General features: G+C 39.2%; 1 protein-coding gene across 12 annotated transcripts in view; it reads left to right on the forward strand.

The window, feature by feature from the left end:
• Positions 1–27,570, forward strand: part of LOC131682154 (dual specificity tyrosine-phosphorylation-regulated kinase 2) — a 382,133-nt gene that overhangs the window by 147,310 nt on the left and 207,253 nt on the right. Inside the window, exon 1 of one of the 12 annotated variants that reach the window (XM_058963405.1) lies at positions 16,156–16,172. The exons of the other annotated variants lie outside the window; for them this stretch is intronic. The gene's annotated coding sequence lies outside the window, so the exon portion shown is untranslated. Of the gene's footprint in view, positions 1–16,155; positions 16,173–27,570 lie in introns of those variants that run through there. 12 annotated transcript variants of the gene reach the window in all.

The following is a 27,570-nucleotide window of genomic DNA, read 5'->3' on the forward strand; positions in this document are numbered from 1 at the left end:
TTTAATAATGTCCTAGCAATAGGAGTATCAAAACTCTTCAAATTGTCTCGGAAGTCTGTTTTTTATTGTTACGGGACCCTATGGCAATTTGAAAAATGGTATTGGAATGGAATGGCCACTCAAGGCCCCACGGGAACCTGCTCCGGAATGTCCGTTCCGGGGTCAAATCACCAAATTGTTCCAAAACCACGAGATACAGCCTACTGATGCAATTCCAAGAATTTTGATACCCATATTGCTAGTATTCCATTGATGTTCGCAAATAGTACCCCAGGACTGGAACCTGCTTCCGGAAACCTGGATTCCCGGGAACCGAATGAAGTAACCCGATTCATTTTTACCAAGTCCAAAAGTGGATGAGTTCCTGAATCCAAAACGGCCAAAAGTATCGAAATCGGTTGGATATTACCTTAGTTACTGGCCAGTGGCGTAGCCAGAAATTTGGTTTGGAGGGGGTTTTGATGAAAATCGCAAATTTTTTGAAAAAATGCTAAAATTTAATATGAGTTTGATAAATTATTGAAAACTCAAAAACATAAGTAGTCTAACAGATGTCATTCCAGTCTACAAACAAGAAGGATCAACATGGAACAGTTTTCAAACCTCTATAGATTATTTTCTTGTATAATATGTCAATGAAGTCAAAAATTGCGATCTTTTAAAGTGGGATAAATGATCTAAAAAAATTTCAACGTTCAAGATCACCTAATATAATAATCTTTGACTTTGAAGGTTTGACAACTTCGGGAAGTTATCAACATAAAACAGCTTTGATATAGAAATTTTAGTGATTAACTCTCATAGAGGTAATTATGGTGAATTAATTTTTCAAAAATATTAAGAGACATGGTGTCTTCAGCAAAGTTTTTGATAATGTCATTTCAAACAATTTTGTTGAAAATATGAAGGCTACATGAATTCAACATATAGGGATTTAAATGGACTGGGCCTGCTATATTTCTTTTTAGTGAAGAAAAATTTAGGTGAAAACTATTTTTTTCTGCGCTACGGATAAAATTGTTTGAAACAATCATTGCGAGTTGAGAACACAAAACCTATAACAAAATTATGGATGGATGGAACTGAAACTTGCGTTTCGACTTCATCTCATCAGAATCCGACACTAATTTGGTGGGCGGACTAAGCTAGCGCCGAATTGATGCTAGCTCCTGAAAATGGAATCACTCTTTGTGTTGTTGAGTCCTTTTAATATCTGGGAATTATTTGTTTTAAATCCAGTTCCGTCATTTTTTTTTGTAAGCTTCAAAGGCACCTTGAACGCAATGTGAATTTATTATTTAATTACCGCAGAAGAGATTTATCAAATACAGTAACTTCAGAATAGCTTGTTGTAAAGGTTTTCTACTACTATATTTCGATACTCTGAATATGTGGGATATTTATGTCTTTGACAAAGTTGTTTGAAATAGCACTTTCGAAAACTTTTCTGGAGACATTAAGTCTCGACCCAAATTTGGTTGAAGAGTAATTCTTGTCTATAATTACTTCTAGGAGGATTAACTGTCAAAATTATTCTATCAGCAGGTGAACAGTTTTACGTTTAGAAATTCTTCAATGTTACTTAACATCGAAATTTGGCAGTTTCGAATGAATGTGATCGTGACCGTTAAAAATTTATCGAGCATTAATTTTACTTTTCTTCATTAGTCAACCTTACCATACAAAATTTTAGTACGCCATTCATTGCATCCTGCTAAGAGGCTATTCATTTAGTTGATAATACAACAAAAATCCAATGCTCATAAAACCGATCCTGACCTGTTAGAGACAAAATTACATCAGCTTTCAACTAGTTTATGAAATGTTATTCTTGTTGTTAACCATATTGAATTGTTGTCTAAACTCTATACAATCTAAAAAAATACATTTTCAGCAAATGTTGAAATTTCCAAAAGTTCTCATGACGCTTTAAACATAGTTCTCAATGTAGTGATCAGAGAATATTTTTCCAAAAATATTTTGTGGAATATTAAATTAAATTCGTCAGCATCAATTTTTTTTTTCAATCCAATTAATTTTGGTTTGGGGGGGTTTTAACCCCCAAACCCCCCCCCCCCTGGCTACGCCACTGTTACTGGCATTTTAGTTTTGTGGGTACCCGGGTACCCACGTCGGCCTGTTATGTAGTAAAAAAATTCAGGAGCCCCTCCTCACTCCCACCCTTACTATATCAACAATATTATTAACCCAAAAGCTTGACTTAGTGAAGTTCTAAGGTGTCACAAAGTTTTAATTTCCAGCTATGGATAAAACATAGGAATTTAATTAATTGAAACTTAAAAAGGTACCCGGGTACCGCGTCGGGAACACAACGGTTAAAATTTGTTGAGCAGGAAATGCCGCCTCCTGATTTTGCCGCTCGGGGCGCTTGCCCCTTTCGCCCCCCCCCCCCCTTAGCGCCGCCACAGGGTGGAAGGCTTCGTACAAACGAGTATGATGGAATTGGTTACACTTGCTACAGTTACAAGATTTGCAGGCTTTACCGGCATGTAGCTTCAGGCACTTTTGACAGAGCTTCTGTTTGGAAATATAGGCAAAACGTTCATTAGCCGTCGAGTTGATAAACTTACCGCACTGATATAACTGATGCAGTATGTGAAACATGTTGGTGGGTGGATGCGAGTGTAGGTGTTCTTGATTGAGGCTTGGTGGTGGGCTTGAAGAATATTGTTGATGTTCTCGAACGACTTGGTTGCATAGATTTTAAAGCGCAGCTATGTGAATCGACGAATTTCAAAAATCTGTCCAGCGTAATTTCATCATCCGTCATATCAGCCTTCTTCTGAAACCACAGCTGTTTCGTACCGGGATCCAGTTTATCAACGAGGATGTACATCAACCAGATATCACGACCCTCACGTTTCACGACCTTGAGCGCTCGAACAACTTCGTCAGACACCTCGTGTAGAGAGCGCAATCCAATGGCGCAGCAATTTCGAGTGGCTTATCGTATCTATCCCTTAGTTTGGCAAGCGCGGGTGTGTAATTGGCGTCTTCGATCCTATGATGAGAAATCAAAGACCCAGCTTCGCCAGCGAGGTTGGTCTTCAAGAAGTAAAGCTTCTGACTGCCCTGTAGGTTTGGATTTTTGTGAACAGCACTGTCGAACAAATCGTAGAACGATGGCCACTCGAGAATGTTACCGCTAAATATTGGAAGATTCATGCATGGTAGTTTAATATTAGAAAAAATCTGTGCATTCTGATGAACACTTGCTGCAGCTGGAAAAATTCGATGACAAATGGCGGAAAAAATCGGCTTGCTGTTATGCGAGTTGCTGAATGGCGTCGGTGCCATTTCGCATTTGCGTGTTGAGTGAACGAGAACTCCGTCCTTTTTAGAAATTTTTTGATTCCATTTTTCATCAAAACGACGTCTTCCTCGAAATTGGCCAATTGATCGAGAAGGTCATTAATTTCGGTGTCTTTGCATACCTCCACCATCCGTCCGTGGATCGACAGGTACCCGCTCCAAACTTCTTGGAGGTTATGCAGCTCTGTCCGGATATCTATATTCAACTCTTCACTTGCTCGGATCCGAGCTAAAATCTTCTTTATGCAATCCAATCTTGATTCCTGTGATTTTCTCCCGCGATCGAGTGAGTTGCAACCAAAGTCCGAAAAAAAAACCGCGAAAGCGAAAAAAACCGAAAGAAACAAGTCGTTTGTAGTGATTTCGCGCCAACAGAAGGAGTTAAACGAAAGGCCTTGCAATTCGCATTTTCTGAATTGTAATCACGAGTGAATTATTTCCCTGATTGTGTATGAATTGAGTTTGTAAAAGAAACTTGATCTGATTTTTTTAAGAAAAGTTTGACCGTTTTACACACATTCTTGTGTGTAAAGGGCGAACACGAAATTATTGCGACACCGAAAATGTCATGCCAATTTTCTAATAATGTTTAAAATCAAACCAAAATTTTAGGGTAGTTTTATACATATATTTACTTCAAAAATCAAAAGAAAAGTTAATCAATGGAGCCTTGAGTGTAAAATTGAATGCATTTTCGCTTGATGCCCTCCATCAAAGTTTTTACAGTGTCATCCGGTAGCAGTCTCTCAGTTTTTTTTTTCTATTTTCTTAACATGTCCTTCTCGTCTTTGACTGTCTTCTTGCTCTTCCGAAGTTCCCGCTTCATCATTGCCCAGTACTGCTCCACCGGGCGCAGCTCCGGACAGTTTGGAAGATTCATGTCCTTTGGAACAAAATGGACAGAATTGGCCTCATACCACTCCAGGACACTTTTAGAATAGTGGCATGATGCCAAATCTGGCCAAAATAGCGGAGCTTCGTCGTGCTGCTGCAAGAACGGCAAAAGGCGCTTCTCGAGACACTCAGATTTGTAGATCTCGCCATTTACTGTGCCCTTTGTCACGAAAGGCTCACTCCTCAGTCCGCAAGAGCAGATGGCCTGCCAAATGAGATATTTGGAGGCGAACTTCGGCATTTTCTTCTTCTTAAATTTGTCGTCCACATAGAACTTGCTCTTGCCGGTGAAAAACTCCAACCCCGGAATTTGCTTAAAATCGGCTTTTATATACGTTTCGTCGTCCATCACACAGCAGCCATATTTTGTCAGCATCTTCTCGTAGAGCTTCCGTGCCCGAGTTTTAGCCGTCGATTGTTGCCGCTCATCGTGGTTTGGGAAGTTCTGTACCTTGTATGTATGTAGTCCAGCTCTCTTCTTTGCATTCTGGACGTAGCTCTGCGACATGCCGATCTTTTTAGCCAAATCACTGCTTGAGACTTTGGGATTTGCTTTAATCATCCGCTTCACCTTTCCCTCCGTCTTTTTGTTCTCCAATCCCGGTTTTCTTCCAGCTCCTTTGTCGTGGTCCAACGCTCCTGGAATCGCTTCAACACTCTGGAGACGGTTGAATGGTGAATGTTCAACATTTTTCTCGACTGCCGGTGCGACAGGTCAGGAAATTCCAGGTGTTTGGAAAGAATTTGTTCTCTCGACTCGCGTTGATTCACCTCCATTTTCGTTGAATCGAAAAACACGACTTCGAGTTTGACAGCACGTAAACAATACACATCAATGAGAAAGTGTGCAAAATTTGGTTGATTTTTACCCAATGGTAAAAAAGTTATGCCCTGTTCAATGTGTCGCAATAATTTTGTGTTCGCCCTTTATTCCTTTATTCCAGTATAGCAAACATTGGAAAGCTTAAAGTTTGAATCATTTAGAAACATTACAAGTGCAACAACTCTAATGGTTACTATCTCGCATAAAGCAGACTTATTGTTCGAACTATGAAAAACATTAATGGACCCACACTTTTTCAATAAAAGTAGTTTTCTGACCATGCCGCGCATTGTAAACATGAAAATATAATCAAGTATCGTCGCCTTAAGTAGTTTCACGCGATAAGCAGTTCATATAGTTATTGGCTCACTCTAAATGATTTCATCGTCTAGCTTGACCCAATTGATAACAATAAGGCCACTCCGTAGAAGGCCGAAAATGAAAAGGTAAATAAATCACACGCGTTGTCACTAACTATAATAGGAAAACTACGATCAATCATCGCCTGCTATCAGCACCATCATGAGAAAAAGCAAAAACTGTCTGGGTCACTCCGTGGGTCGGTTCATCCTGCTCCGTGCGTGACTCTTACCGATGCTAAACATGGTCCGAATTTCTAAGTCCACCAACTCAAATTTACACGACCGCACGCATCATGCGATAATTTAATATCAAAACAAACCGTTAACTGTCCTCCATTAAGGTACCTATATTGTGGTGGCCGTCACAATGGCAACAAAACGAGCAATAAAGATGTCGACGCGTTGCCTCTATCTTTCACATTTTGGTTCGCCTCCCGCTCTTTTTCCGGTTTGAACTGTTTGAACAAAGAGGTTATGGGTCGCAATTAAGATTGATGGAGCAGAGGAGATGATTTGGGGTCGAATACAGTTTAGCGTTGCTTGCTCTCGGATTTATGACTCTCGGAATTTGCAAGTTGATTATAATACTGGAACCTAGCAACGAGCTACAATATTTGGTGTTTTTAATATTTACTGCATGGTACAAGCCCGCGAAATAAAGCAATTTCCATAAGCTACAACACATACGTTCAGTTATATTCCAATGCACACGCAGTAACAAACCAAAACATCCAAACGACCGGAAGTCGCGCAGCGTATCTCGCCCGGAACATGCCTAAATCATAGATTGTCAAGGTTCGTTTTAACCAGTACAAAGGCCATTTAATTCGTCAAAGGTCTCTACAATTGCATATCTATAGTGTTTTACGATATTGTACTAACCGTCGGTCGTGCAGTTACGGTGTCTGTCGTTAAATATAGTACCATGATGGACCTGTCAACGAACGCTCCCATTCAGTTGTGGATTATTCATGTTTTTCGGGGCATTTTGCACGAAATGACAGATTACCGCTGCATTTCCCGACCACCACCACCACCGTGTCACGATTTCAGCGAACACAGACGACGGGGAAGCTTGGTTGAGGATCGATGATGCAAGCGAACATGGCCTGTCGGCTGGTTTTTTTTTCAGGCCGGAATGAATTTCAACGAAAGTGAACTTGACGCGTGATTTTTGCTTGCAGCCTTGCTGGCTTTGTTGGATGGTTAAAAGGCATTTAACACCTTCTCGTTCCGGCACGCGATTAGTCAGTCAATGGAGCTGGTCGAAGGACCGGTGCTTCAGGGGGAAGAGATCACGAGGATGGGGTTCCGATCACTCAAGGTTACAAGCGAGAAATTTTGGTTTTTACATGGGTGCTTGAGTTTTCAATTATGATGAAGTGAAGCGAAAAAAATGGAAAAGAGAAAATTTTTAATTGAATGATATTGACAGTTTTCAAAACTTTCCTGCAAACACGTTATGAAGTGTAGGGGAGGCACACCGAGGCCAGTTACCGGTGCTTTCAATTTTAAAAATAAAGCACATTATAGAAAATTACTACGCTGTACTGACATCTCAGTGTTTTATTAAAGGCTTGATAAATTGTTCCAGGAGTCATGAAACATAACAGTGGCGTAGTAGCGGGGGGGGGTTTTGGCAACGAAACCCCCCCCCCCCCCCCCGAAATATTTTGGAGAATTTTGCAAAAATTCAATATGTTAAACAAAAATATGTCTAAAATTTTAAATAAAATTCTCAAAGTTTCATTTGCTAAAGTTATCTTGTGAAAATATTTCCTTATAGTGAAACTTGGCTGCAGACTCGACACCTACCTGACGGCACGGTGTGGAGGCTAGCTCAACCGCCGAGGACTATAACAAGTAGATCGCGGCGAAGCGAGGAGCTGGGAGCTTATTAGTTCACGAAACGGATATCGGTACCGAGAGAAATTTCGCCACATTCTGTAGTCCTTGACTGACGGCGAACATGGACTGGAGAGTGTGAGAGAAGTATCCCCATAGAGACCACCAGGCGATTCGCTACCGCATCAGCCAATGGAACCCTGCTGCAGCATGAAGAAGGACGGGCCGCAAGCTAAAGTGGAAGACGAAAGACTTTAACGAAAACCTAGTTACTTCGGCGAACAACGTAATCAAGTACGTTGATGCGGCTGATCTAACAAGAAGGATTGTGACGGCTTGTGACGATACAATGTCACGAAAACTAGGGCCATGCAGTAGACGGCGTACACGCTTCTTGTCTTAGATCCAGAAGGCAGGCTCAGATCGTAAGAACGGAGAGTGAGAGAGGAGCGCAAGCGACGTTTCAAGAAGGTAGGGACTCTTTAAAACGGGAGATCAAGCTTAGCAAGCCAATTGCCAAAAGTAGCTGTGCTGAGAAATAAACGCCAATCCCTGGGGGACGCGTACTGAGTCGTCATGACGAAGACGAGGGTCCGTCGACACCAGCTGAAATATACCCGGGTAAGCTAAAGATAATCGTTGAGGGTCTCTTCCCGAATCACGATTCAACTACCTGGTCACCGACACCGGCGAAAAAGAAGGAGGTAACACAGCCGAGTGGTAAGTGACTAACGACGAGCTCAAAGAAGCGTCGATGTGACTAAAATCAGAGAAAACCCTCTGTCCGGATGAAATACCAACCGTGGCGCTGAAAGCTGCGATCCTGGCATATCCGGACATATTCAGGATGCTACTTCTGAAGTCTTTAGATGATGGTAATCCCCGAAATGAGGAAGGTGCAGAAACTGATGTTGCTGCTAAAGTCAGGGAAGTCACCGGGCCATCCAGCCTCGAATAGACCAATGCTGCAGCATGACATAAAAGAATGAGCCAGATCCTGAAGAGCTACTACCAGAGTAGAGCACTGCTGTACCAGACGAACAAACGGGCAATATGCAATGCGAGTCACAGCGGGCGTTCCTCAGGGCTCCATTCTCTGCCCAACACTTTGGAATGGGATGTACGATGGGGTCCACTGCGGCTTCCCAGGAAAGCGAAAATCGTTGGTTTCGTGGACGATGTGTCACTAACGGTGAGACACTTGAAAAAATGGAGGTGTCGGTGACGGAGACAATGAAACCGCGAAAAGTTGAACAGGATGCTTCGATTGCTGGTCGTACGAGTTGCGATTGCGTACCGGAGGCAGTATGCCTTGTCGCCGAGATGATCCCCATCTGCATTACCCTGACGGAGGATATCAAGTGCTACAAACAATGAAACGCCAGAAACGTGAGGAAGATGATGAGAATCGATTCGATGGTGACGTGGCAGCAGGAATGGGACAATACGGAGAAAGGAAAGTGGACCTACCGACTCATCCAAACCTATCGGCGTGGGTCAATAGAAAGCACGGAGAGATGACCTTCCACCTGACACAGCTCCTACCGAGCCACGGCTGCTTAAGGAGTATCTTCATCGGTGTGGGTACGCAACGTCAACACTGTGCTTGGAGTGTGAGATCGTCGAGGAGACACCGGAGCGTCTTTGAATGTCTGAGGTTTGAAGTCTTTGAATGTCCGAGGAAAGTCTTTGAATGTCCGAGGTTTGGAGTGATGTGCAGGGAGCTACTTAAAACGGTCCTCACCATCATCAACCCGGATAATGTAGCCTACATAATGACAAGCAACGTAAAGACGTGGAACGCAGTAAACAGAGATATGATGTAGATCAGTGATTCTCAACCAGTGGTCCGCGGACTCCTAGGGGGCCACGAAGTCATTGCTGGGAGTCCGCGAAGAAAAATATATTTTCCGAGTGCATATTGAAATTTCAAGTCATGTTTCCTAACAAATTGAAAATAACAAATTGAAAATAGCATACAAAATTGATGTTTAACTATGGGGGTCCGCAGCAACCCAGTGTGATATCTAAGGAGTCATTGGTACGAAAAAGGTTGAGAACCGCTGATGTAGATCATGACCGTCTTACAACGGAATGGACATCGAACCTCCAAGGACTAGTCGAGTAGACTGCAACAGAGCAGCGAGTATGAGTCGTCGAAACGCCAGCGAACCGGACGTCACGCTCTATGCGGATTCGTCAGACCGATCACGGCACCCCACCGGTTGTTCCGATAGAAAATAGCGAAAACCAAAGAAGAATCGATATTGGAAGACCTTTTTTCGCCAGGGAACTCTCCGGTAGCGTAAGCTAAATTCACCGCTGGGGACTAGACTGAGTAGACAGCGACGAGGCACCACTAGTCACGGGTCATCGGCGCACGAGTGCACCAGACACCCTGCTTCACCAGAATCGCCGAACTGACCTTGGCAACTTCTCGCGCCGAGGAATTCTCTGTCGGAGTAGGTCAGGTCCATCGTCGGGGAATAGACCGAGTTGTTCGCGAACAAGTTGAGGAGCTGAATGAATCATCAAGGAAGTAGTGCTAAATGGCCCAAGAAGAGAACTAAAGGGCTTAAAGGAGTTGGGGTGCTAAATGGCACCGGCCACGGAGCCAAAGGGCTCAAGAAGTTGTAGTACTGAAACCAAATAAGAATCGGTATCGGGAGAACTTCTTTCATCTGGGACCTCTCCGTCAGCGTAGTCAGATTTACCGCCGGGAACGAGACCGCGTAGATCGCGACGATACACCACCAGCCGCGCCGGGGCTCCAGCAAACCGGATGCCCTACTCTACCGGAATCGCCGAACTGCTCGCAGAACCTGGCTCGTTGGCTTGCTTTCGAACTTCTCTCCCCGGGGAACTTTTCGTCGGAGTAGACTAGATCTATCGTCGGGGACTAGACCGAGTAGTTCGCGAACCAGTCGGAAGCTCAACGAGGAAGTGGTACTGAATGGCACAAGGGAACTGAAGGGCTCAGTAAATTAGACAGTCTGAAGTTTGCCGCCCAGATTGTCCTCGTAGGGGAAGAGCATTAATTCTATAACAACAGCTTTACTACCTTGACTACCCAAATCCGTTCCCTGAGTTGTTGGTTTTGAACATTTTTTTCCTGCTCAGAATGTATTTGAACATTTTTTCATATATATACAAAAAAAATTCATATCCTCCCCGAAAAATTTTCTTACTACGCCACTGAAACATAAGTTGTCTTTAAAAAGGAACAAAAAACCAGGCTAACCTCGTAATTAATGTTTCAAGACTCCATCATTTAGACGTCGTCGTGTTCTTAATGTTCAACAGCATGTTTTCGACATTATTTAACCGAGAACTGATAAAACGACACATTGAAGTCTATTTGATTTGTGAGCTCTAACGTGCTAATTTTTACATTTTGAATTTTAATCTAAATTTAAAAATTGAAAACTTTATTTAAAGACGAAGCAACATTTTTTTAAATTATGGGAGGACAATCGATTTTTTTTAATTAGGAGTGGGGATCAATAAAATACTTTTGCTTTCTAAAGAATAGGAATACAGTTGAGCTGGTTTTTTGCAGTTTATCACAAGAATTTAATTTACCGGAATAAAAAGGGGGAACAGATCAAACTATCTTTTTAACTGAGACAAATTTGAATATGAAAGATATGACGCTAAAATTGCCCAAAATTTACTCCCTTTCTCCCATTCACAAACTGTTTCACATATTTTCATTCCTCCCTTTCCTAGTCTGCAATGATAGAAACCAATATTTTTATTTCTTTTGGGAAAAAAATTTTACGTTTCATCAAAATTTATTCTCTTACTGTCATATGTCACAAAATGTCAATAGACTAATGCGATTCGGCATTACAAGGGACTTCTGAGAACGAAAAAAAAAATATCGGAACGTTGGATGATATTGATCGAGCTCGGGTGCCACAATATTCGGAGCACGTCCAAATAACATGCTCTATGTCGTGATAACCATCGTCATCTGTCCAGAAGTTCAATACGTCAAAGATACCCATTTAACGTGAAGTGATTTTAGACGATTTGGGACATTACAAGAATGAAATCTCAACCTACAAATCCCCCTAAAGGAAGGTTTAGTTGATAGGATCGATGTAAATCTACACAAACGCCTCTATTCGAAACAAAGTCCGCTCTATTATTTGTAACTCTTTAATACGTTGCTAAAATGGCCGAAATTTGAACTGAAAGTCTTCTACAGTTCAAAGTTTGCATAGGGATTGTTTCATCAATATCTCAGTGCCTATTATCGATGAATCTGATCGATGGTTGCAGAGTAGTTCGAAATCACACATCGTATCTTATGTGATCAAATAGTTGAAATAGCATCGGACAACCAAACGGAATGATATGAGTGACATGAAACGCGGCAAAGCAAGGCTATGATGACATGGAACCAATTCAAGCGTCATTCAAAAATAATGATATGTTTTGGACTACATAGTTCGGAAGTCGGATCGAACCGTAAAGACAAATAGAACAGGATGGCCAACAAATCTGTGTCAGATAAGTGTTGTGCGGATGTGGCGAAATGCTTTAGGTATTCATCGTCTTTGGCACCGTTAACCTACAAAAACAAGCTCCTCCAAACTCTGCTTCTTTGAGGTCTCACGAGCGACTTTATATCGATTGATTTCAAGGGTGGCAAGATTTGGTGAAGTGGAATATTCATTAGAAGAAAATACGTGGCTTTTTCTAAAGCTGGATGTCAACTCTATCCAGTTTCATGGCAACAGGAATGCTGCTTTATTCATTCAAGCAAAACTTTAAAAACAAATCTAAACAAGACAATGCAAGTACTTCTAAAAACTAGAGAACAATATTCGCCGATTTCTTTCTGGTCTGGACAACATTCAAATGGTGGACGGTAAACCCATCCTGATTCATCATTCGTCAAAGACACTCTTTATTCTCACACAACGTCATGCAACTATGAATATGGGTTTCTTCGTGTTAATTCTGTTACTGCTACATTATTCAAATGCTATTAGGCAAATACCATAAAATATCTCTTATTTCGAGCCTTTAAATGTCCTCACATCTTTCTATGTGCCATAACAATATGTCTTTTTCAGAAATCTGGGTTTGAAACGCGCTACATGATGGTTTATCATTTTAATCGTTAGTAATTCTACCTTAGGGTGCCCTGGGCTTTATTTTTTGGGAATCCTGCGCATGATAGAATGGCTTCTTAATAAATGTTTCAGTCAACTAAGATCTTCTTACGTACATAATGCAAGATGGTGGCAGAATCTCTAACCATTTTTCTCCATATATGTTCATGTTTTACATTTCTTATAAAAGAAATGTATAGAATTCGCTCAAACTTTCAAGATATTTCCGAGGCCCGGAGGGCCGAGTCTTATATACCAATCGACTCAGCTCGACGATTTGGGACAATGTCTGTGTGTGTGTGTGTGTGTGTGTGTATGTAACGGACAAATTCTCATTCGTGTTTCTCAGCAATGGCTGAACCGATCTTATCCAAACCAATTTTAAATGAAAGAACTAAAAAACAGTATGAACGCTATTAATTTGTTTTTGATTCTGATGTTTAGTTTCCAAGATATGAATGTTTGAATGCGTAAAAATTGCGTTTTTTGCAGTTTTTTTAAATTATCTGCCAAAATTAACAATATAGATTAACAATTTATATGTTTTTATGTAGCTTAAACGAACACCTTTCCAACAAGCCATAGATTGTTGAAATCGGACTATTATCAAAAGAGATATTAAACATTAAATGCGGACGAAAGATTTTTATCATTTTCCATTGCCAGAAATATGGCCAAAACATGTTATCTATTATTAACGCCAAAACGGCTTATTTTAGGTCAATAGTATCTTCGGAGAATATAATGGAGGCAATATGCCCTTTCTTTTGGTATTGTGCTTTTACTGATTAATCACCCTATGAGTGAGATATTTTCACTAATTTTCTTGGAAGTGATTATATCGAAATGATGCCTTCAGTAAATTTGTAGCTCTTACTTTTGCGAATAACTTTACTGAAGACTTCAAATATCTATTTTGAATATTTTAAAAGTTATGGCTTGTTGTTTGTGGATTACTCTTTGTCGCCTATTTATTGTTCAATATAGTAATAATCCATTGAAATAAGCCAAACATTATTTCGATAAAACTAATTTTGTATTTCATTTTTCTATCTACAACCGCTAGAAATAATCACCGAACACTTCCAAGTTGTCTGGAAGGAACTTGATAACTTATCAGTGCAAAAATGCTCATTTGTGCGATCCTTCTGACTGCAATTTTTCCAACTTATAACCATCGGATTGATTTGAAACATATCGGAAAATGAAAAGCAAAATAAATAACTCCAAGCAACGGCGTAGCCAAGAGAAGGTTTTGGGGTTTAACACCATACAACCCCCCCCCACCACACCCAAAAAAATATTTAATTTTTGTTGAAAATTTATTGATGCAAACTGATTTAATTCAATATTACAATAACAATTATCTGATCCGTAGTTTGATAACCTGTTGTTGTAAACATCATGAGGACTTTTGATAAATTGTCGGAATGGGGTCCTCCTGATATGTAACTGATCTATTGGTCTTGATTTCACAGTTGTCTAATAGCATCAATATCAAATTCCTGCCTGAAAACATTCCAATAGAAAATTCCAGAGTTCTGTAATCAATCATAATCCTCAGATTTCTTTTCAAATTGAGCTCGTTTTTGTAGTGATGTACTATAATAAGGGTCTTTATTTAATAGGAAGCGAAATTAAAATTGATTTAATGTCTATGAAACATAGAACTGCTCACCAAAAAAATGCATAACTTTCAACATTTGCTAAAAATGTTTTTGTCTTTCTCATTCACTCTAAAATTCGTCAATCTAATCCCGACCCGGAGGGCCGTGTCATATGCCAATCGACGAGATCGGAAAATGTCTGTGTGTGTATGTGTGTATGTGGAAAAAAATGTGACCTCTGTTTCTCAGAGATGGCTGGACCGATTTGTGCAAAGTTAGTCTCAAATGAAAGGTACAACCTTCCCATCGCCTGCTATTGAATTTTTTTTATTGATTGGACTTCCGGTTCCGGGGTTACGAGTTGAAGAGTGCAATCACGCAGCATATTCCCATATAAACTGAAATGAAAAATTTTCAAAATCAAATTTATATTTTTGATGCCAAATGACTTTAAAATGCATGAAACATTGAGATGTTTGACAAAAATTGACTTTTTTAGACTTTGGTACATTTTTGCCTTTCTCATATAGAAAGGTTATGTAATCACTCTAAAAATCGTCAATCATACCGGCCCGGAGCGAGTATGCAGTGAGGGGTTGCTACTTTAAAATTAAAACTAGTTTAAAATTTCTTAACAAGTTGAAAATTTTCGGCAGGACCTGGACCACCCGGATCTTTCTCCATGATCCGCCGCTGGTTTCAAGCGATGTTTCAGTATCACATAGTATCTCAAGATCGTGGCTGTCGATCCGTTGTATGTATGTGCAAATCGTACTGAACATGTAATATTCATTTCCACCATTGTATTGCACATAACCAGCCATGGAATCATAGTCTGGACAAATGAGAAAAGCACAATTGCACCACTAGGTGGATTAAAACAGGTTTTTATTTTGGGAATGCGTCGAGTTGAGACGGAAACGTAATATGATTAATAATGGCGATAACACTTTCCAAATGTAGAGAGAAATATATGAAAAATGACGATTTCCATTCGACTCTAGCAGGTTCTTATCGATTTTGATGAGCATTTGATTTTTGTTGTATGACCAATTATATGTATAGGTCATTTTGAAACCGCCAATTTCGGAGGTTTAGTATCTTCAATGAGTTTTACAAACGTTAAACAGCGCATCATTTGATAAAATAATTTTGACGGTATATCGTCCAAGAAGTATTTATGGTGAATTTTCTCAGGTTGATATTCATGACTACAATAAAGTCTCAACAAATTCGCTAAAGACACGAACTCTGTTGCTATTTTCTGAAAAAATATTTCTGCATAATTTAAAACTTCAAAACTTACGGTTTCGGAATTATGCCGTTTGGACAGTATGATCGATTTTCACCAAACCGATTTTTTGGCTACGCCGCTGACTTCAAGTAAGTAGAGACAAAGTCGTTCTACACTCGTTCACAAGAAACTTCTTCGAATGCTGAATATCTATTATAATACATTGAAACCAGGATTTTATCAGCCAAATATGAACATATGTTTGATGGGCTCTAGCAATTTCGTTTTTTTTGGCTCAGTACAATATATAACCCCTTTAGGAAAATTCAGTTTTTCCACCACAATTTAGATATTTTATTAACAGGGCATTAGCAATAATTCGTTGGTATGTCTATTTTATGGGCCATTTTTTCGCTTTCCCATTGATTTGGTTTGAGATTTCTAGGACTGATGTTGTCCCATGCTGATTTGAGCGATTCTCTGAGTCCTGCCACTGTCCCATGTATTATATGTTATCAAAAACATCGCGAAGCATCAAGTTCTAAATGTTCTCAAACGATATAATATCCGAAGAGAGTGATAAGAGTTATAAGAAATGTCCCATCACACTGTTAGGTGGATTAAAATCGTTTTTTTTATCATACTAACTTAGTTGTTGGAAAAGTCTTAGAGTGGCACGAAGAACTATCCTACTATACATCTGTTCTATAATATGGGCACCTTAATTCAATGGTGCCTAGGAGCCCCGAATGGCCTTAAAACGGCTCTGCTTATTACACCACAAGGTCTGGCAACTCTCGAGTGTCCTCTGACGAAGTATACCGTAAAATTCGATGCAACAATTTAGTCTTTTACAAATGCCATATTCTAATGAATCCTCCTTATGTAAGTAGTTCACCTTTTCATTTCCAGGCTTGAATGAAACCATGAGACGGGACCTAAACTAAGGTAATCTAGAATGATTTTTCAGTTAGAGCACACGAGGACTCCCGCAGTTTCCCCCAAATATTGCGGGAAGCGCTTACTCTATCAATGAGAACATCGTAGTCTAATCAGGTATTGTAGATGGGCTTCCCATTATGTACTGGTTATTGTATAGAGAAAGTTGATCTGCGTTCATGTTTCAGATACCTAATGTTACAGCCCTATGTTTTTTTCAGTGTCGAACCAGACCCTAAGATAATATGTGAGAGATAATTGTACTGGTTCACGCTTCTCATAAAATATGACTAGCTGAGTTTTCGCCTTGAAGAATTCGATATCCAGCTGAAGAGCCCTAGTAGACAAACTATCTAAGGCATTTTGCAATGGTCCTTGCAGATCGATAGCTTTGGATAGCTGTAACAGAGATCACTCCGTCATCCGTCGTCGTTTCAATAACTTGCAGGAACTGACAAGACATTCGTCAATCCCCATTCACATAAAAATTATGAACTAGGGACTGAGATATAAGCTTTGATAAAGACTCTTGTAGCTACGTCATGATGTTGTTGAATCACCGTGCGACAAATTCATTTGCTTTACAGACAACCAACGTAGCAAAAAGTTACTTCAAATCAGTGAACACCATACCTCCGCAAGCCGCGTAAATGGTTCACTGAACCAACAGCCGCTAGTACTTTCGTTGAATATTCAGAGCGAGTGCCGGAAGTTTAATAGAAACTAAGTTAAAAGTACCTCTAATATTCTAGAACACTAATGCCATCTGCTTTTTGCTAGCCTAGACCATTTGATTTTTTTACTGTGAAAGCAAAGCAAGCCAGTCGTTCATTGCTCTGCATTTGGGGAAGCCAAATTGAGCATCTGATAGCAAGCCGTTTGCTTCGACCCAATTGTTGAGGCGGTATGCATAAGATCATTTTCTCGTAGAAATTCCTGGTACTGAAAAGCATCATTCGGCCAATATGAGTTGTGGTCGAAGGCTGATTTTCCTGGTTTTGAAAATGGCGATTCTTCTCATTTGCCTTAAAAAAATGCCCCTTTCGCTGATTTCGGCAGATTCTTCAAAGAGTTGAATTTGATTTGATCTAATACCGAAGTGTTATTATAGAATGACAAAAGACTAAGTGAGAAGTTCGATATCCAAAACGGTTGATTCTGTGTCGGCATTATCCGTTATGTGTCCGACGCGGTACCCTAGGTACCTTTTTAGGTTTCAATTAATTAAATTCCCATGTTTTATCCTTAGCTGGAAATTGAAACTGTGTGACATTTTAGAACTCAACTAAGTCAAGTTTTTGGGTTAATAATATTGCTGATGTAGTAAGGGGGAGTGATGAGGGGCTCCTGAATTTTTTTACTACGTAACAGGCCGACGTGGGTACCCGGGTACAACTGAAATGCCAATAACCAAGGTAATTTCCAACTGATTTTGATACTTTTGGGTGTTTTCAATTCCGAAACTCATCCACTTTTAGACTTGGTAAAAATTAATCGGGTACGTTATTCGTTTCCCGGGAATCCGGATTTCCAGAAGCATGTTCCAGTGCTGGGATGATATTTGTGAGTTTCAATGGATACATTCCGAAGCAGGTTCCCGTGGGACCCTTCCAATTCCATTTACCAAATTGCCATAGGGTCCCGTAACAATAAATAACAGACTTTCGAGACAATTTGAAGAGTTTTGATACTCATATTGCTAGGACATTATTAAAATTTACAAATCATACCCTAGTTTTGGAATATTATAGATCCATTAATACTATCTTTACAGAATCAAAAAGTGGACGAGTTTCTGAATCCAAAAAATCTAAAAATGTCCAAATAGGTTAAAGGAAGCCATAGTTATGAGCATTTCAATTTGTGGGTACCCTGGTACCCTCATTGGCCTGTTAAAGGTGTTTTTTGTTGAACACATAACGGTTAAACATTGTTGGACACATAACGGTTCGTTGGTTGCGCATGCGTCTGACTGGGCACCAAAAAGTGCACATCGATGTTTCTCTTATTAACCCGGCGACTATCCGGCGATAATCGCAGCATTTTTGGCTTCCGTCAAGCCCTTCATTTTCGTTTCCAATATCGCAGACTTCGTGCCGTCGAGAATCAAACCAACAAAAATCCGTACTCTTCCTCCGGAGGAAGCTCTTGTGTTATTTAGGCGACATGGCTATTCCAATCAATATTTCGTGTGAGACCATCTAAACCATTTTATGTTTCCAGCGGTCTTAAACCGGTAGCGATTGTAATTATGATTCGCAGATGGTCAGGTACAATCTTCTATATGAAATCAAACCGCAACCAGCTGGGAGGGGCTCCGCAATATCACAAAGTCGTCAGTGGTCGGGACTCTAGGGATAATCCAGGTCGAAGAAATGCACTGATCGCTGACATCGAGGGGGAGATTAACTCGACATAAGTCATTGTCTAATCCCCAAAAATACTCTTCAATAGGAAGCATCTCGATCCAAGTGAATAATATTAAAATCGTGAAAGTCGCCTCGTTCGATGAATTGGTCACTGAAGGATACGGTTGCTACAACGAAGGGTCATTTTATCCCAACACTTTTAAGGGGATCAACAATTTTAAAAGTTGTAAATAAAGATTTTACAATGTCAGGGAATTGTATCAGTCCAGCACTAGGTCGAATAGCTGTTGTTAAATTGTTGAAATACTTAACGTTTTGGGTGCCCCTAGATGCAATGGGATCATCTCATTTAATTTCAGACCAGGAACTATTTGCTTCGGCTTTGTGGTAGTGCTCCTCGATCTATGTGTTGGGCACTTAGGCGAAATCTTTTGTTCTTTACGGAGAATCTCAGGTGAGGAAATATTTTTCCTCTTTCTGTAGCTTTAAAGCGCAGCAAAGGATGTCCCATCTTGAGGATCGTCGAAGTCGCACTCTTCCTGACATTGTACCGTGAGAGTATAAGAGTTTGTCATGCTTAATGGCGTGGCTCTCTAGCATTTCTTCAAAATAGTGCTCTAAGCGTCTCGCAAGAGAGCGCTTCAGTTCTTCTCGCTGTTTGTATGCAGGACATGTCGAGAGTCCATGTAAGTTCTCCTCATCCTAGGGACACTTTTGTGCATTTCCATGGCAACAATCATCTCCATGATTGACTTCGCATTTGCCACAACGGGCCTTATTGCAACAATGGGTGTGAAGTTTATTATCCGCAGTACAAAAAGGCGAACAGACAGACGAACGTTTTCAAAAATATGAGTCAATCGATATGAGTATGAATGGATGTAGGATTTTATACCGTCCTTTGTAACTGATCCTGAATGTAATCGCTTACAATTCAATTTTTTTGCTGACTGAAGCAGTAGGTTTTCGAAACAGCCAATCCCACATTTCATTATAGAGGTTTTAACTTTAGGTCCTTCGGGTTAGAAAAATCTCTAACCTTATGTGCGCGGTTGGATTCGAACCCAGGTGAGCTGCGTACAAGGCAAACGATTTACCAACTACGCTATGACCTCTCTAGGGTCAAGCTTGTCAAACTCGTAACGTTGACTACACCATTTATCTCTGCTTTGTGGTCGGGTACGTAGGAAAGATATTTCTTCGTACGGATCTTGTCTCCAGCAATGTCGATTGTTTGCTTTGTACTGGAAACCACAACGCTGAGCCTTTTTAAATATAAGTAACAGCTGAATAACGTTCAGCTTCTTCGAAATCTTAAGAATACTTAAAGTTGTATCTCTGGGCTAGTAAAAGATCACAAACAATTCGACCAAATTCAATAGGAAGGACTTCAAACTGAGAATCAGAGTCCTTAAAAAGGGAATTTTTGTGCTCATTTATGTACGGTCCTTGAGATTCGACCATTTTAAACACTTAAAGAGTATGAATTGTAGAACACTAATTTTGGGAAAAAAATAATATTCGAATCAGAAGATAATGAAGCCGACTAAAGTACTTATTATGCTGCAGGATGTTGTGAATGTTGTCCCATCCTTTACGTCTGCCTTTTGCTAGCACTATAAAACTTGCATTGCGTCACCGAAATCATGTATCTGCCATCTCTACACTAAACAAAGAGTTGAAAACACTAGTTTACAGCATTTCTGAACTCAATAGGCTGGTTGTCATTTTGAATGTAACATTGTGTGCTGAATCCGAAAATGAAGTCCAAAAAATTATAGCAGAATAGCTTTCGTGTCACAGGAAAAAATGTATTTCACCTACAAAATAAAAAGTACGTTCAGCGAAAACTTCGGTTGTAGTGCATCGATATGAAATATTATTATGTTGAGTTGAAGGTAATTGAATGTACATCGATCGTTTGAACATTTTGTTTTAGTGCGACTACTGGTGAGGGATTCCATGATAAACTGGCCGACCACAAAATATGACCATCGTCGATTCGAACGAAACTTTGAAGTTGTATTCGGTTTATGAATCTCCATGGCTTTCTCTGACAATTGCAATATTTTGATGCAAGAGCAATTTTTCTAAAGGGCGTAGACATTTCTTCGCGCATTAATTTCAAAAAAATTTTGATCGATTTCTGTATTATATACAGCAAAACTTCTGAGAACGAGTTACAGGGAATTAACATTTCTATCATAAAAAAATAAACACTGGAAAAAATGTTGTATCATTTTGCACAAAAACAAAACTTTTTGTTAAAAATTTAAATTGCAAAATAACCCATTTTTTCTAATTTTCTATATATTTTGTCAACAAGAATCTAAAGAGAAAAGAAACATTTTGAATGTGATTGTATGATAGAGAACTTATCGGTAAAAAAGTTTTTTTAACAATAACTTTATACATGTTTTAGATTACATACTGAGTGGCATACAAAACTACAATTTTATTACCGAATATAATTCTAAGTATCGTTTTAAATTAAAATGCTTTTAACGAAAATCTTCCGCAATGCGATAGTTTTCGAGATATTTGGATTTTTCCCACCCAAATAGTTTATTCGTGTGATTATGCCCTTTTTAAAAGATATTCGCGTTACTCGTTATCTTTCAAATGGTTTACAATATCGCATTGATGTCAAAGAGAAATTTATAGGAAATGTTATAAGCCTTTTGAAAAACCTATTGTTGTTGATGGAGAAACGCGAACAACTTTTGAAAAGATTGTAATAAAATAAAATAATTGTGTTGTTAAAACAAAATTCAAAATATCTCTAAAACTACTACATTTTTGAAAATTTTTGTTATGAGCCTTTTTGATTTAAAATGGCGTTTAGAATCATATTCAAAAAGAAAATTGTATTTTTTACTACAAATAGTATAAATTAAAAAAAATATGTCAAAGTTGTGACTAGGAAAACTTTTTTATTGAAGCTTCTCCATTATCCAAATGCGCTGAAAAAGTTTCTTTTACGTCTTTAAAACGATAAACATTAGATTTTTGACATTTTATGATGGGGTAACGCGAATAACTTTTAAAAAGGACATAATCACACGAATAAACTATATTGGTGGGAAAAAATTCCAAATATCTCGAGAACCATCGCATTTTGGAAGATTTTCATTAAAAGTATTTTAATTTAAAACGATACCTAGAATTAAATTCTGTAGTAAAATTACAGTTTTGTATGTCATTCAGTATAGAATTTAAAAATATGTGTAAAGTTATTGCTAGAAAAACTTTTTACCGATAAGTTCTCCATCATACAATCCCATTCAAATTTGAATTCTTTTCTTTTCTCTTTAGGTTTTTGTTGACAAAATATAAAAATTTAAAGAAATTGGTTTTTGCACTTTAAATTTTTAACAAAAAAAAATATTTTTGTGGAAAATGCCACAACTTTTTTTTCAGTGTACATTTTTTTTCGTAGCGAAATATTAATTCCTTGTAACTCGTTCTCAGAAAGTTTTGCTGTATAAAATACAGTAATCGATCAAAAAGATTTTGAAATTAATGCACTTAGAAATGTTTAGCCCCTTTTAAAAATTACTCTTGAGTCAAAATAATCTTACCGATTATGGAAAATATTTATTCTTCTATGTCGTTGAAACGTGTAAAGTTTCATAGGAATCTAAAATGGTCGGTCACGATTTTAAAGATTTTCGGACGGATCTTCGTGGAATTCCAATGATTCTGACGTTATTTACGAGTTTTCTTAATTTTTCCTCATTTTTTAGAGAAAAATGAGCGTTTGGTCAAGATTTTGGGCAAGATAAAGCAATTCTAAAAATTCATTTCCGGATTCAGCACGCAATTTTACATCAAAAATGGTGTTCAAATGTTGAAGTTCAGATTTTTATTTTTATTTTGTAAACTAGTAAAATTATTCGAAAAGTGATTTTTTGAATTCCAACAAAAAATTATTTTACCGTAAAATGATTGAAAGAGGGCGAGTAAAAATATATAATCTAAGTGATTGGAGTGTAGTTTATCGCACAAAAAAGATTTTGGTGAAATCTTTAAGTGGAAGAAGTATGAGCCACCTTGCAAAAAATACTTCTGTGGCACCATCTTGAACCTATTCAACTCCGACCACTTCTCGGGACGTTAATTTTGCTTCAGTATAGGGACAAATCGAGCATCGCAGCGGGTGCCGAAAAAGCTACCGAAACGGGGTCGAAAACTCACGGAAAACAATATTTTGACTTCTCCCGAGATCATCGCCCATAAAAGACTTTCTTGATAAACATTCAACAAAACAGCGTCAATAACGACTATTTATTCTTACTTGTTACATGCAGTTAAGTTCAAAATATTCAAATTCATTGAATGAAAATTGATCATATTCAGCCGCATTCATTTTCAATATTCAGCTGAAAACGTCACACGAACAAACTGCCCATTCATCCATGCAAATTTTCATTCGGCTCCGATTATTACATGAAGCGACCGTGCAGCAACGAATCAAACGCATCAAAGTAGGCCCTGGCACAATGTAAACGATGATGATTGTTGTTGCATATGCTTTATCGGCATTTGAAAAAATTTTACTAGATAATTTGTGTAATGAATATATTGTACGAAATTCAACTGAATGAATAAGATGGATAGTTGAATGAATATTTTTTCTATTCACCGCGAGTCGCAACAGGTTCATTTTCAGCCGTCAAAAAAGAGCTTCGATTATTTTTAACTCTGGTTACATGACGCATCCGTGAAGTCAGATTGGGTCATTAGCCACTTTAGCTGAGATGGTAGACGAGGTTGATGGTCGTCAAACGGTAGGATAACAAAATTCTCACAAGTTTCCTATCTCATGCCTCCACGCGAGTCTAAGTCTATTGATGACATTTGGTCCTTAGACCGGCGACGAATGGGTGCTATCAGCCTTCTGCCGATAGTAGCAGAATGAGAGGGTGCGAACAGATCTAGTCGAGAAAACATTGCCGTAATAATGATTAGTTGATCGGAAATTAGCCCCAATACGAATAATCTGATCACGGGTCAATACGTATTGAAAATTCACCGCGTCTGTTTTTATGAACCTAATTTCAAGCTCCGTTATTGCTAACGGAACCTAATTTTTGAACCTAATTTCAAGCTCCGTTATAACTAACAAGCGTGCATCAGGTTAACAATCCTTTATATTTCCCTTCAGTGTTCGTTATTATCGCTCGTATACTTGTATTCCACAAACAATCTGATATGGAAAATAAGAAATACTTTCCTTGATTTATAACATCTCGCGATATGTTTGCCTGTATAATGTGTCACTCTAGCTTGTCACTCTAACCTGTATAATGTGTCACTCGGTAATTTTCAAGCCAATAAATATATCGTAGAGAAGAAGTAGCGATTTCTGTCCAAATACTGTTGCAATAAATAGTGATCCGGCCCATTACGCAGATAAGATTAGCTTTTCTAGGCAATACTCCCACGGTCGGCCGAGTGGAGTTCAAATTGCTTTTGTTTAGGAAACATAGTATACACTCGGTAGCCGGCTGCCCAGAGTTTAAAAAGAACCAAAAACTAAACAAGATCTCTTTTTCGAGTGATCGTGCACTCGAAGACTAACTAAACAACTACCTAATAAAATATGCTTTACAGGTCGCATCGCTTGCTTGGAGCGAATCCTAGACCTGATACCCTTCCAAACTACCAACTCCGCGACACCTATGGAAAAGTCTGATTAATCGTCGTCCTTCCGTTAAGTAGGTGGAGCATCAACACTTCCTGTCTACCTTATCCTTTATCCTTCCCCGTGAACGATGGAGATGGGGGCGGCCGGCAATGATGGCTATCATGCTGCTGAGGTTTTAATATGGGTCGGATTGGTAGGAATTCCTACTTACCATTTCCTAAGCAACTCTTATTAGATAATCAGCAGTCAAACATGATGAAGTCATTGTGCAATCCGCCAAAATCATCGTCACAACGCAACGCAACGCAACGATATTGCGACGACGAGGTTGAGAAGAACATTAATCCAGCTAGTTGTCGTCAACACCAACCAACCGAAAATATTGGGAAATTGTCAAGAGTAACCTGAGAAAGAGTGGAACGGTGATGCGGGATGTTGAAAACATAAGGAGATGGTAGAATAAACTTTCAGCTAAAGTTGACCGCTATTGAGTACAAACTTAATCGCGGCGAATTTAAAGTCCAATATTTGATTTGACACATCGGAATATTTTAAAATATGTTTTAAGGAGGTGAATCTATATTTTGACTAACCAAACATTTTTAAAGTGATAAAATCCATCCTACGATAGTACCATTTTCTTGCTTCTAGATTCTAATTGAAGCAATATTTAAATATTTTAAGATGTCCGTTGTCACAACCTAGCTGCAATTTACGCCATGTCTTCCACCATGAAATAAGTAGTTTGTAATTTTCCAATAGCATACGGAAATCAAAGCGACAAACGAAATTGCGAAGCGGAGCGCTTCTCTTAAAACAACATTACAAATACTTTACTTTCACTCCATAATCCTCAGCATGGAAATGGGAATCTCCGCCAGCCGCTACCGTGAATCATTCAGCTTCCGCAGAAAACATCCAATTAGCGGATCATTACTAAACCATCAAATCCGCTGGCTGACTAACGAGGCAATTCCTGAACATTGACTGACTGAATCATTGATTAATCAGTGTGTGTGTGTGTGTGTATCTTCTGCTGCTGAGATGATTTTTCATATTCGATGTTTCATTTGATCGAGGTATATAATGTACAACCGAGCTGTTCGTGAGGTAGGACTTCCCATAGCCATCTGATCATAAACTTTAAAATAAATCTATTTCACGCGTACTATTTCTCAATTTCAAATAAGCTCAATCTGTCACAGCTACGATGAAATTTTAGTTAGGTTAATTGAGTATTCCTTCCCCTGACCTGGAGGTGACACCCAACGTGATCAGGATTGAAATAGTCTCTTTGGCGTGCAACCGGTTTGATGCTTGATAAAATTAGACTGCATTCGACGTAAGGTCGATTCAGACGAATTAGATTACGGCGTTGTGTTCAAAAACAGCGAAAGTGTGTCACTACGGGACATTGAAAACTAATTTCAGGTCGGTGAAAGTTTACCCGAAGGCCAATCATTTTAGTTGTTTGTCTAAAACTAACTGAAGGATCTTCGCTTATTGTACTGATACGAGTAACTAGTGGGAAACCTTGTACAAAAATGTGACTTCCGAACCCCAAACCAAAGGGTGTAACCCATCCTGAATAAACCGTTTGAAAAGGAATAACGTGTTGTTTTCTTTCGATTGTGTATACTGTTTTGTGGTAGGTCCACTACACCAATAGAAAACAATCAGAAAACACAAACAAAAACGCAAATTTCGGAAGAGGTTTTAGGTTTAAACTGGACGTGTGTTGCCTTGAAATGTGTCAAGTATGCATTAACGTACAAGCTTTTTCGGACTGACTATTAGTTGATTCGAATGTTTATTTTGATTCTAAACTTATACCGCGCTCTTCCTTGCCATGGCGTTAGTTTATTGACATGATTTAAGCAGTAATCGGTAGGTTTGTGAAAGACGATTATATTTAGATGTGCTGCTGTTTGATTTGTGGTGTGGTATGTACTTTCAACAGACTAGACAACAAAGAAATCGATCGGGCACTATTTTTCTCTACACATTTAGTAAGTCTGTTGGCGATACTCTTTCGAACAGCTTCCCAAGCGTTGTTATCAGTTAGTTATATCGGTTTGTATGATGATAGATCTCTTGTTGGCCCTCCTAATTTTGGAAGGACCATTAGTATCCTTCCTTATTCCAGAAAGTGGCAATTTTTGATCCACATGAGCAACATTGTTTTGAACCTGTCTGGATTCGTAAATATTAAAAGCCGTTTTAACTAAGGAAGGTTATTCCGGAAGATGACCTGATTAGGATAAAAAGAAATCTTCAGGCGCAATGTCAAGAGTTTTGACAACCATATTTATATTTATAGAATTCAAACGAACTTCATAAAAGTTTATTCCAGGGGTGCATATGTTCTCATCAAACGGTAAGACTGTGCGGTAAAGATATTTTCATAACTGGAGATATATGCACTACAGAAATCGTGCATAGATAGGTTAACTGCAAGCATAATTCAACTAATGGATCTCAGTTCACATTCCAATGACGTAGTAAGTAAGCGGGAAGTATATTTTGTTTATTTGAATACAGTATATGAATGTATGTATATATGTAATTTTAAAGAGCAGAAAAATGTCAAAAACACCCTGAACAAGAACAAAATGTACAAAAACCAACGACTTAGGAAACTGATTTGGGCAGCCACTCAACCCGCTTAAACAACTATCTTGCACGGAACCTGATTCCTCCCCGGCACTACCTTACGACATTGCTTCGGGAGGGTTTTTTATGCGCAGACTACACACTGTAATCCAACTACTTCGTTATTTGGTCCTTCAGTAGGCTAACAACACTCCTCCTCGACACACTACCGGTTTTAGACCTTCCACACTACGTGGCAATTTACATATGACAGTACGAAAACTACCTGTGGGTAGAGAATTAGTGCTTTTCCCCTACGAGGACAATCTGGACGGCAATCTCCAAATTGTCTGATTTACTGAGCCCTTCGGCTCCCTTGTTCCATTCAACTCTACGACTCGGCTCCCTTGCGCCATTCAGCAGCGCAACTTCTTGAGCCCTTTGACTCTCTATCCGGTGCCATTTAGCACCGAAACTCGTTTAGATCCTTTGGCTCCCTTCTTGTGCCATTTAATATCACTTCCTCGTTGAGCTTTCCGCTTGTTCGCGAACTACTCGGCCTAGCTTATTCCACCGGAGAATTCCCTGGCGAAAGAAGTTCTCACGAAAATGAACCAACCAGCCAGGTTCCGTGGTCAGTGGGTGGAGTAAAGCGTTCGGTTCGCTGGTACCCTGACGACCCGCAATTGATGGTGCCTCGTCGTGATCTACACAGTCTAATCCCCGACGGTGAATATTGCTTATGCCGAGTTCTCCCGACATCGATTCTTCTTCTGTTTTCGCCGTATTTCTCTCG

Source organism: Topomyia yanbarensis, chromosome 2 (assembly GCF_030247195.1).
Source record: "Topomyia yanbarensis strain Yona2022 chromosome 2, ASM3024719v1, whole genome shotgun sequence".
In the NCBI taxonomy this organism is placed as follows: Eukaryota; Metazoa; Arthropoda; class Insecta; order Diptera; family Culicidae; genus Topomyia; species Topomyia yanbarensis.